Below are 11027 nucleotides of genomic sequence, written 5' to 3'. Positions count from 1 at the left end.
CTGAAACGTCTCCAAAATACAGCTTATTATCATTGTTGTTGTGCTACTTTTACTCTTTTAAACTCTACACACTTCCCATCAGGGACAATATAAAATACACAACTTAACTGGGGCTAAAATTCATTCATTGTAACTTGTGTTACTGAGATTATAACAAGTACATTATAGTAACATTATAAGTACATTTGGAAAAGTGACCTGTTATTTTACAGTGACTGCTTTACTTTTGGGCTCGCAACACTGCTATTACCAGCTGAGCAAAAGTCTCCATTTGTATCTTCTATTCTTATCTACTTGTATGTCTGTGTTTTTCATCTCACTGGAAATTTTCTTATGTCTCAAACAGGTTGTGACGTGTTTTCCAGAAGTGAAAGAATTTTCAGATGTGTTGTTCAACTCAACAGTTCAGCGGAGGAACAGAAAGATCTGCAGGCATTATTTGAGGTGAGAGTTTGCTCTTTCTGTGCTTTATATCATCTATGAGTGTCGTCTGATTATCCGTCGATCATCTCTTTGTGTTTCTGAGACTTCACTGCTGAGCTGAAAATATTCTGATGATTTCAGTTCCACATTTTAATGTCGAGTGTGTTTCTGGAAGAGGATCACAGAAAGCAAAAACCTTCTCATTCTGATACTGAAATCTGTGTCCACTGTGCTCTCGCTCAACACAGTGGACATTTCTTTAGTTATATCGTTTTAGTCGTTTGATATGCAGTGGCACACAGTCGAATAATTCACCGAACAGATCAGCCACTTTTGACGCTCATAAACAATCATAAAGTCCTCGTGCTGCAGGAATTAGAAGGTTTGCTGGAGGTCCAGCTGTCGTGCAGTGAGGGGTTTGCGTCTTTAATAATCTGCGACAGTTTGATTTCATTGAACAGTAAGAATGATTAATAAATCCATATGAAACAGTCTCTTAAAAGTCACGTCTCGCCTTTAGTTTCCAAAGTGAACCAATTTCTGGCACACCTCTTCCAACTGGGCCAGGACCGGGCAACTGAACCGCACCTGAGCCCAATTCAGAGAAATCACACTTCTTAAACGTACAGGGAAACAGGCATGGCACGGTTCGGATAGCATAGTGTGAGTACGCCCTTACAGAAGCTTATAAATGCAGAAAACTCAAACTCAATAACAGTATTCATGAATGCATTTAGTTTGTTTTATGTGTGTAAATTAGTGGAAAAGAAGAGCTGAGTATCTTTATATGACAATAGTGATTTACAGTACAGTGGATTCACACAATCTTATTTGTAGATACATGAGCTGAAAACCCTGAAGAGTTTCAGCAGTCAGACATCAGTTCATTTGTTTGCCTGAAGTGTTTCTGCTTTAACTGATTCTGATGATAAACAACTGCTGTGGCTACAACTGTCACCTGTTTTATATTATTTATACACTTTTATTTTTCTAAATACTATTAAACCTGTACATTTCAGAGATCATGGCATTTCTCAAAACAAAAGCAGAAAACAAACTAACAAATTCTCCTCTAAAATAAGGAAAATCATTTTCAAAAGTACATTCAGATATTTATTTTTATTTTCGGCTTAGTCCCTTTATTAATCTGGGGTTGCTACCACAGAATAAACCACCAACTTATCCAGTATATGTTTTACGCAGTATATGCCCTTATAGCTGCAACCCAGTACTGGGAAACACCCATACACTCTTACATTCACACTCATACACTACGGGCAATTTAGCTTACTCAGTTCCCCTAGAGCGCATGTGTTTGGACTGTGGTGGAAACCGGAGCACCCGGAGGAAACCCACGAAATCCAGTTTGATCATGAAGATATGATGTGTAGTCAGAGTTGCAGGCAGGACTAGAAGGACTAGAAGGATCTATCAGCAGTAGAGGCTTTTGCTCTGCTTTTAATATTGGTGTTGAGAGTAACACATTACAAAAGTAAAGCAATCACTGTAATATATTAGTTTTTGCTGTAATGCAGAAATTTAACAGATCACTTTTACAAGTTTGGAAATATTGTACTCGGTACAATCTTAGTGATGCATGTTGTGGGTCTATGTGTTCTTTCTGTGTTGTATGTGTGTGGGTGTGGTATGTGGTAGGCTGATGTTCTGTGTTTACCTTCAGCATATGTGCGGTCATGTGGTAATGTTGTCACTGGTGATTCCTCGTTGCTTAGCACCACTCAGCTGATTCATCAGCACGCTACAGTTGCTGTGCATTACTATGCTTATATCTATGTGACGGATGGCAGGTGGGCGGATGAAGGAAGTGCCCCCCGCCAATATGATAGTAATTACACCAATTTACCCGACTACGCCACTTTGGGAATCCCACCCAAAGAATTAATACACCCACCAACTATAAAAAGGCACTGAAAAAATGGTTGGCTTTTAGTAGCTCTGCACCATAGACTTTTAGTTGCCAGTTATGATTGCTGACCCACCAGAGATTATCCGATTAGAGATGAGGCGAAGATGAACATTTGTGTGAACAACCCATTTATTGTCACCACTCAATAGACTTGTTTTGTAACACTTGTGTTGTGGTTTTTCTAAAATATAAAACACATTGAAAAGGAAATATGAATATACATAATGATAATCAAACAAATCACAATAGTAAAATACAGTCAATAACACAGCACAAACATTAAGCTTGATAATAATGTAATGTGCAAATGATTGTGGGCAAATTGTGCCAAGCTGTTACTTCAATATACCCTAGCATGCATAGATGTAACTTGACACCTTGTTAACAGAGCGCAGATTGTACAGCGCCTCACTCACAATGGCTTTAAGGGTTGTAATTGTTTACAGGGTTGTAAATACATGTTTACAATACAATGTTTTTTGCCAGTTCTTTGAGGTCAGAATTATACTGCCATTGTTGTATTATGAGCCAAGGGTCCAGATTTACTTTTTTGAACATCAGTGTTCATGACTGCATGATTTTGTTGTGTTTGGTCATCAAAGATCACCCCAGGATTCCTGACTGAATGAAAAGGATTAATTGTAGCTGACTCCAGTTTGATCATGAAGATATGTTTAGTCGGCATTGCAGACAGGACAAGATGTTCTGTTTTAGCTAGACTGAGCTGCAGATGATGGTCTTTCATTCATGTGGAGATGTTCTAGGTAATGAGGTCCAGGGAACAGGTTGTATATTGCCCTGAGAGAAGTTTGGACTCTTCTAACTTTGTGAGAGAGGAGGAGAGTGATTTATCTGCAGTAGGAGTGGATCTTAGCAGTTGAATGTTTTAGGAAACGGACCACTAATAATTGGAGCAACTTCATTAATATGCATGATAGCTTCGAAGACTGCTTTTACCTGTTACAGTGTTCAGATGGCAGAGAGATGCCATGTTGTGTTGCCAACTGTAATTAAAACAATTGAAGAATTATTTGAAGACATGAGTTGTCAGTGTTGCATTAATAAATGTGCCGCAATTAAGGTTTTGTTTTCATTAAGTGTCACATCCTCGGTCTGATCACTGGTTCATTCCTTGTGCTTCGTCTTTAACTCGTTTTGTGTTCACTCACACCATTCTTTGTTTACTTCTCGTTTCCCCACCCATCCGCTCTAATACTTTCCATCAGGCTATCTAGCTAATTCCACTCACCTGGTTTCCTTGATTTCTCACCCTATTTACTCCTCCCTTAACCGTAGTTCTGTGTCAGATTGTAGCTGTTCCCCTTCCTGCATGTCGGGCGATCTCCCGGTCTAGTTCTGTTCCTGCTTAGTCCTGTGAGTTTTGTCGTGTCTGATGTCCTGTCGATTTTTCCTAATATTGTTTTCTCCATCTGCCTTCAAGCCATTTCCCACCCATTTTTGTATCGCTGCCCATCTGACTCTCCGTCTCTACTCAGCCGGCTTTCGTCTCTCTCTCGCCGGTCTCAAAGCCTCCGTCTTCTTCGTGGCCGCGCGAATTCAGTCAGCGGCTGCCGGCCTCATCGCCCCCTGTCGGGTGTCAGGATATTGCACCCACTTGAGGATAGTTTCTCTGGCCTCTTCGGAGTTGTTTCATTTTGTATCATTTTGATGACTATATTACCTCACTGCTCTGTGTTTTTTGTGAATTGTGAGCCACTGTGCCAGCTCCATTACGGAGGAACTTTCAGTTTTTTTTGTTGCCCCCTTGAGAAAATTCAGGCTCTATAAATAAACATTATTGAAGACCTGCACCTGTGTCTCACCAATCTTGTCTTCATCCAGATCCCTGACATTGAGAGCACTGTTCTCAAAAATACGTTTGTAAGAAACATTTTTTACCCAAGAGCTTTTCACATCTGAAAATGGTGAAATCCCAATTTGCCACTCATCTTCTTTTAAAAAAGACACGGTTCCATTTTGTGTTAATTGTCCTGTCTCTACGGATTTGGTTTTACACCCTCTTCCAATGCATTGATGAAATTAACAGTTGGATGTGCCAAAAGTTTCTTCAGTTAAATAAAGAGAAAACTGAAGTCGTTGCGTTTGGGAACAGAGATGAGGTTCTCAAGGTAAATGTGTACCTTGGCTCTAAGGGTCAAACAACAAAAAATAAGGTCAAGAATCTGTTATTCTGAAGTCAGATATGAGTTTCAGTAGTCATGCCAATGGTGGTGATGGTGACTTTAGTCTATGTGGTCCACATATGTTTTAAGATAACTGGGTCACATTTGCCATATCTTCTCTGGGCCGCTTTAGGCTCACAGCCACATTAGCCACAGCTAACTGTGCCAAATCTTTGCCTTAAATGGCCTATGTATGAATTTGAATATTTGGCCCCCCTTTGCCATTGTACAGGTGGGCCACTTCAGGCTCACATTTATTATGTCTGGGCCGAAGGAATACCACCAGTGCCGCATAACTACCTAAACTGGCTCACATTCATATGCTATCTGGGTACTGTCTCTTTTATTCTTGTTTATCTAAAGCACTTTGAATTACCACTGTGTTTGAAATGTGCTATAGGGAACAGAGATGTTTTGTCTGTAGTAAACAGACTTTTGGGCTTGTGTTTGATGACCATCACTTCTGAAGATAGACGTCCATTGACGTCAAGATGGCGCCGCGGATGGCCGCTTCGGCGTGGGGCTCTCCAGTGTTTGCACTGTTTTTGTTAGTCTGTCCTGTTTTATGTTTGTCAAACACGATCAGTTACACCAGGGACGAGCTGCTGAACATTCGGCAGTGCACACCAACTAATCAAGAACTGGATTTTGATTTTTGTGGCGTTTTGCGGAACATTGTAGTCGGCGGAGCAGCCGCATTGTGGAAACGCTACAAGACGCGCAAGCGTGGGAAGCGAGCCGGCGCGCTCGTCAGGCTAAGACAGCGCGGCTTCAGAACGGCGCTGCCCAGCATTCACCTGGCGAATCTCCGCTCTCTTCCTAACAAAATGGACGAACTACTTCTGCTCACATGCAAAAACAAGAACTTTAACAACTCTGCTGTCCTGTGTTTCACGGAAACCTGGCTAAACGAAGCCATTCCGGACAGCGCATTAAACCTACCGGACTTTCAGCTGTACAGAGCAGATCGCGATACGGAGTCAACGGGCAAAACGCGCGGTGGTGGGACATGCTTTTACATCAACAGAAGGTGGTGTACGGATGTAACTGTGTTAAAGAAGATGTGCTGTCCTGATGTGGAAGTGCTTTTCATTAACTGTAAGCCGTTTTATTCACCAAGAGAGTTTTCCTCGTTCATTCTCGTCTGTGTTTACATTCCACCACAAGCACACGTGAGTACTGCGCTGCAACAGCTGGCTGATCTGATCACAGAGACAGAACAACAACACCCGGACTCTGCTTTTATCATACTTGGGGACTTTAATCAGGCAAAACTCACACATGAGCTGCCTAAATTCAAACAGCACATTACATGCCCCACCAGAGGCAATAAAATTTTGGACCATTGCTACACCACAATAAAGGATGCATATCGCTCCGTCGCCAGAGCAGCTCTAGGACTCTCCGATCACTGCCTGGTTCATCTTATACCAACTTACAGGCAAAAACTTAAAACTACTAAGCCAGTATTAAGGACTGTCAAGAGATGGACCAACGACACAGAGCAGGTCTTACAAGCCTGTTTTGAATGCACTGACTGGGATGTTTTTGAAGCTGCAGCCACAGATCTGGACGAGCTCACAGAGACTGTAACATCATACATCAGTTTCTGTGAGGAGTTATGCATCCCTACCAGGACCTACTTGTCATTTAACAATGATAAACCATGGTTCACACCAAAACTCAGACAGCTTCGTCAGGCCAAAGAGGATCCTTACAGGAGTGGTGACAGGATCCTGTACAATCGGGCCAGGAACACATTGACAAAGGAGATTGGTGTGGCTAAGAAAAGCTATGCCAAAAAGCTGCAAAACCAGTTTTCAGCTAACGACCCTGCATCAGTGTGGAGAGGCTTAAAAGATTTCACTAATTACAAGACACCGTCCCCCAGTATCGACAGCAATAAACATATTGCAAACGAGCTGAATATGTTCTACTGTAGGTTTGACACCTATGACCAGACACCTCACACCCACCCGGACCATCTCCCTACACAGCCATCAACACCACATCAACACAGCCCGGACCATCGCCCTACACAGCCATCAACACCTCCAGCCATCTTCCTCTCCCCCCCTGCTCTTCAGATCAGTGAGGAAAATGTGCGTCAGATCTTCAGTAAACAGAAGAGAAGGAAAGCACCAGGGCCAGATGGTGTCTCACCAGACTGTCTGAGAACCTGCGCTGACCAGCTGGCTCCCATTTTCTCCCATATCTTCAATAGATCACTGGAACAGCGCAAAGTTCCATCCTGCTTTAAGCGCTCCACCATCATCCCAATCCCAAAGAAGCCAAAGATCACAGGACTCAATGACTACAAACCTGTGGCCTTAACATCTGTGGCCATGAAGTCATTCGAAAGACTGATGCCAGCATATCTGAAGGACATCACTGGACCCCTGCTGGACCCCCTGCAGTTCGCCTATAGAGCAAACCGGTCTGTGGATGATGCAGTCAACATGGGACTGCATTATACCCTACAACATCTGGACAAACCAGGGAACTACGCAAGGATTCTGTTTGTGGACTTCAGTTCTGCCTTTAACACCATCGTCCCATCACTGCTTGAGTACAAACTGGCCCAGCTCTCTGTTCCTAGCTCTGTCTGTCAATGGATCACCAGCTTTCTGACAGATAGACAGCAGCTAGTCAGAATGGGCAAAATCACATCCGACAGCCGCACCATCAGCACTGGTGCCCCTCAGGGATGTGTTCTTTCTCCACTGCTCTTCTCCTTGTACACCAACGACTGCACTGCAAAAGACCCCTCCATCAAACTCATTAAGTTTGCAGACGACACTACTGTTATCGGCCTCATCCAGAACGGTGACGAGTCTGCATACAGACAGGAGGTGGAGCGGTTGGCGTTATGGTGCAGATACAACAACCTGGAGCTGAACACGCTCAAAACAGTGGAGATGATAGTGGACTTCAGGAGAAACCCCCCTGCACTCCCCCCACTCACCATCATGAACAGCACTGTGGCTGCAGTAGAGTCATTCAGGTTCCTGGGCACCACCATCTCTCAGGATCTGAAGTGGGACACTCATATAGACTCTATTGTGAAGAAAGCCCAGCAGAGACGGTACTTCCTTCGTCAGCTGAGGAAGTTCAACCTGCCACAGGAGCTGCTCGTACAGTTCTACTCAGCTGTCATCCAATCCATCCTCTGCACTTCAATCACCGTCTGGTTCGGCTCAGCTGCCAAAACTGACCTCCGTAGACTACAGCGAATAGTCCGGACTGCTGAACGAATCACTGGCACTACCCTTCCTACACTTCAAGAACTGTACTCTTCCAGAGTGAGTAAAAGGACTCGCAAAATCACTCTGGACGCCTCACACCCAGCACACTACCTGTTCGAACTGTTACCGTCTGGTCGGCGCTTCAGAGCACCGAGCACAAAAACAGCCAGACACAGGAAAAGTTTCTTTCCTCAGGCTGTCTACCTTATGAACAGTTAAATATTCCCCTACTGTGCAATAAATATGTGCAATACTTTCTCATACGCACTTGTACACAGCACCTTATATCAATATACAATGCAATACTTTCTACATTCGCACTTGTACACAGCACCTTATAACCTGTATATTTATAACAATCTGTACATACAACTCAACATCCAGGTGTCTTCACTAACCGCATCTGTTTAATGTTCATCATTTTTTATTATTATTATTTATTTTTTCAGATTATTTTGTGTTGTCACATGTCACTTTATGTACACTGGAAGCTTCTGTAGCCAAAACAAATTCCTTGTGTGTGTGAAGCACACTTGGCAATAAAACCGATTCTGATTCTGATTCTGAAAACGGGCCAATGAAATGCCAATTGAATTGGGAGAGCTTGGCTGCACAGCTGAACCTCATGAGCTCATCAATGCTAAATCAGTCAGCTGCTGGAGTCAGCTCCTCAGAATTTGCCTGCTGAAGAGCCGATCACTCAGCTCCCAACTGGAGACTCAGTTGCTGTGGCAGTGGAGACACACGTCTCTGTTCCCTTTACGGGGAATGTGGGTTACAGACGTAAAGTAAACAGACTTTAAGAGACAGTATGGAAAACGCCACAGCAGCCAAGCCCGCCACACTCCTGATGTGCAGTTTTCCAAGCAAAGTGTGAGCGCACTGACATTACCAAAAGCGCAACCTTCCAACATCCCCTAGGCCCAAAATATTACCATTACATGGGAATAATAATAAGAATTTAGATCGGGGGTCGTAAATGTGCTTTTTACCTAGCTAATATAGACTAGGGATTTTTAGAAAACGACAGTACATTAGGAAAGCGTTATTACCTAGAACCCGGGGCCAGCTGAGAGCCAGCACCTTTGTGCAGAGCAGGGAAAGCAGCCAGCGAAGGGCCGCTCAGAAGAAACAGCGGGATGACCTGGGCTTCTCTGAATCGTGCCCAAAACAGCTATAACATACCGGGGTGGAACCTCCGTTCCCCCGAAAACATAATGGTCCTGAGAGCATGTAAGCTGGCATGGAGAGCTTATACGGGATATGAACAGCGCGGCTTATTAGCCGCAAGACTCCGGAGGAGTTGATGTGCACTATCGAAGCCATGCTGGCTGTCCTAACCAACATGTGTTTCCCCCTCCCGCTTCGGTAGGGACCGGCGGAGAGCAAGAAAAATTGCCAACAGCTCCAGGCAGTTGAAATGCCAATGCAACCGAGACCAGTTTACGAACCTGCAGCTGTATGCTCGATACACACAGCACGCCAGCCCATACTGGAAGCGTCTATCATAAGACAGCATAACTAGATACTTTTTCTAAGAGCCCTCAGGCCCGTAGAACGCAAGATCCATCCAGGGGCTGAAGGTGCGGAGACACAGCAAGGTGACGTACATGATCTGGGGACCCGATTGCAAAGCCAGCACTGAATTGGTCTCATATGAACAATTAAGTGGCATGATAACAAATAATTTCAGTGAGACCACTATAACTGCCGAATTAATCGGACAGGGCAGCGCCAACCCAGCGTGCTAAGAGAGCACCGTGATGCAGACCAAGTCTAGCTCCAACCAGAGATGAGAGAAGCTCTGCCAGGGGGAGAGCCTGCTCATACTTGGTTGACCCTAAATTCAGAGACCAGCGAGAGGGCATCCTCCAAGCATGGAAACAGGGAGAGACCGAAGGGGAGGACTGTTACTACAATGCTTGGCCCCCACCGGAAAAATCACAGTATAAGGAGGAAGAGAGCGATACATGGAGTGAGCGTCCTTAAGGTCTATATCTGCAACCAATCCCACAGACGGACACACTGGGGGATGTGTTTTTGCATGAGCATCTCGATTGGCATCCTGAACAGAAGACAGATTAAAACAAGCAGATAGGAATGGTATAACCCACCACTCTCTGGATAAGATGAAGGGGGGCGTAAACCCATTCTTCATCTTGGCTGGAGGACTGTCTCGATTGTATCCTTCGCCAGGAGGATAACAATCTTCTCACATGAGACAGGGGGTGGCATAGCGATGATCGCTTAAGTAGCTGCTCTTTTGAGATCGCTATATACATTCACTGGTAAAGAACGGTTCTCCTCCTCTCCAAGTGGCCCGCCTCAGGTTCGCTTTGTGGTCCGATTACTGGACTTAAAGGTGACCAGTGACGGGAGCATCAACTCCCCGCGGGGGGTGGGGGTTGGCTTAGCGCGTTCACTAGCCAGTGGAATGGACTGTGACGGCGGAGCATTTTGGAGCTGCAAGAAGAGCTTACTCGGCGAGGAACAGCCTGCACGGACGGGTCTGATAGGGAGAGCAGTTTTCCGAGCCCACCAAGAGATGACCTGTTCCATCGCGCATGGCTGATCTTTCACCACCGAGGACTTCTGGGTAAAGTCCCCAATGGTGTCGCCGAGAAGACCTGCCTGGGATATGGGCACACTAAGAAAGAGTACTTTGTCAGCGTGGCGCATATCTTCAGGGTAAGCCAAGGTGGCATTTCCGGACCACTATGTGGCCATCGTCCTCCCTAAGGCACAGGCGGCCGACTTGAGAGTCTCATGAGAGTATAGTCGATCACCGTGCAATGCTTATGCATAAGCCTGGGCAAGAACCGCCCCTGTGCAGCACAGCCAGGAGGCCATGGTGCATGGCTGAAGCTGCATGGCTTGCAGCGGTGTGGACTGTGGCCGAGAGACACAGATAACCTAGCCGCCTTAGACAGGGTTCCTAGCTTCCTAGTTCCTAGCCTAGGCGGCATCCACCACCTGAGGAAATAGCTTAGTACCCACTGGCCGCCTCGCCGTTAAGGGAGGTGAAGGCGGAAGCGCACGTGGACCGGGCAGAGAAAAAACGCCCTCTATGCCAGCCTCTGCGAAGAAGGGGACGGGGGCTGGAAGATTAATCTTATAATAGCCTACACATCTAGTTGGTTCAGCGGTGAGACTGGGGGACAAGCCATCTCCAGCCGCACTGCTGAAACAGCTCAGGAAGCGCAGCCATTATGTCTGATTCGAGAACCGTGACAGCACATTGCACCCCGT

At 45.2% G+C, this 11027-nt stretch overlaps 1 protein-coding gene across 1 annotated transcript in view; it reads left to right on the top strand.

Moving 5' to 3' along the window:
- The first annotated feature begins 357 nt into the window (after positions 1-357).
- The window catches only part of LOC130222043 (NACHT, LRR and PYD domains-containing protein 12-like), a 36356-nt gene continuing 25686 nt past the window's right edge, over positions 358-11027 (top strand). The window contains 1 exon segment of the mRNA XM_056454664.1: positions 358-444. The gene's annotated coding sequence lies outside the window, so the exon portion shown is untranslated.

Source organism: Danio aesculapii, chromosome 4, assembly GCF_903798145.1.
Source record: "Danio aesculapii chromosome 4, fDanAes4.1, whole genome shotgun sequence".
NCBI lineage: Eukaryota > Metazoa > Chordata > Actinopteri > Cypriniformes > Danionidae > Danio > Danio aesculapii.
The sequence above is the reverse complement of the archived record's forward strand: the minus strand, read 5'-3'. Positions and strand labels throughout refer to the sequence as shown.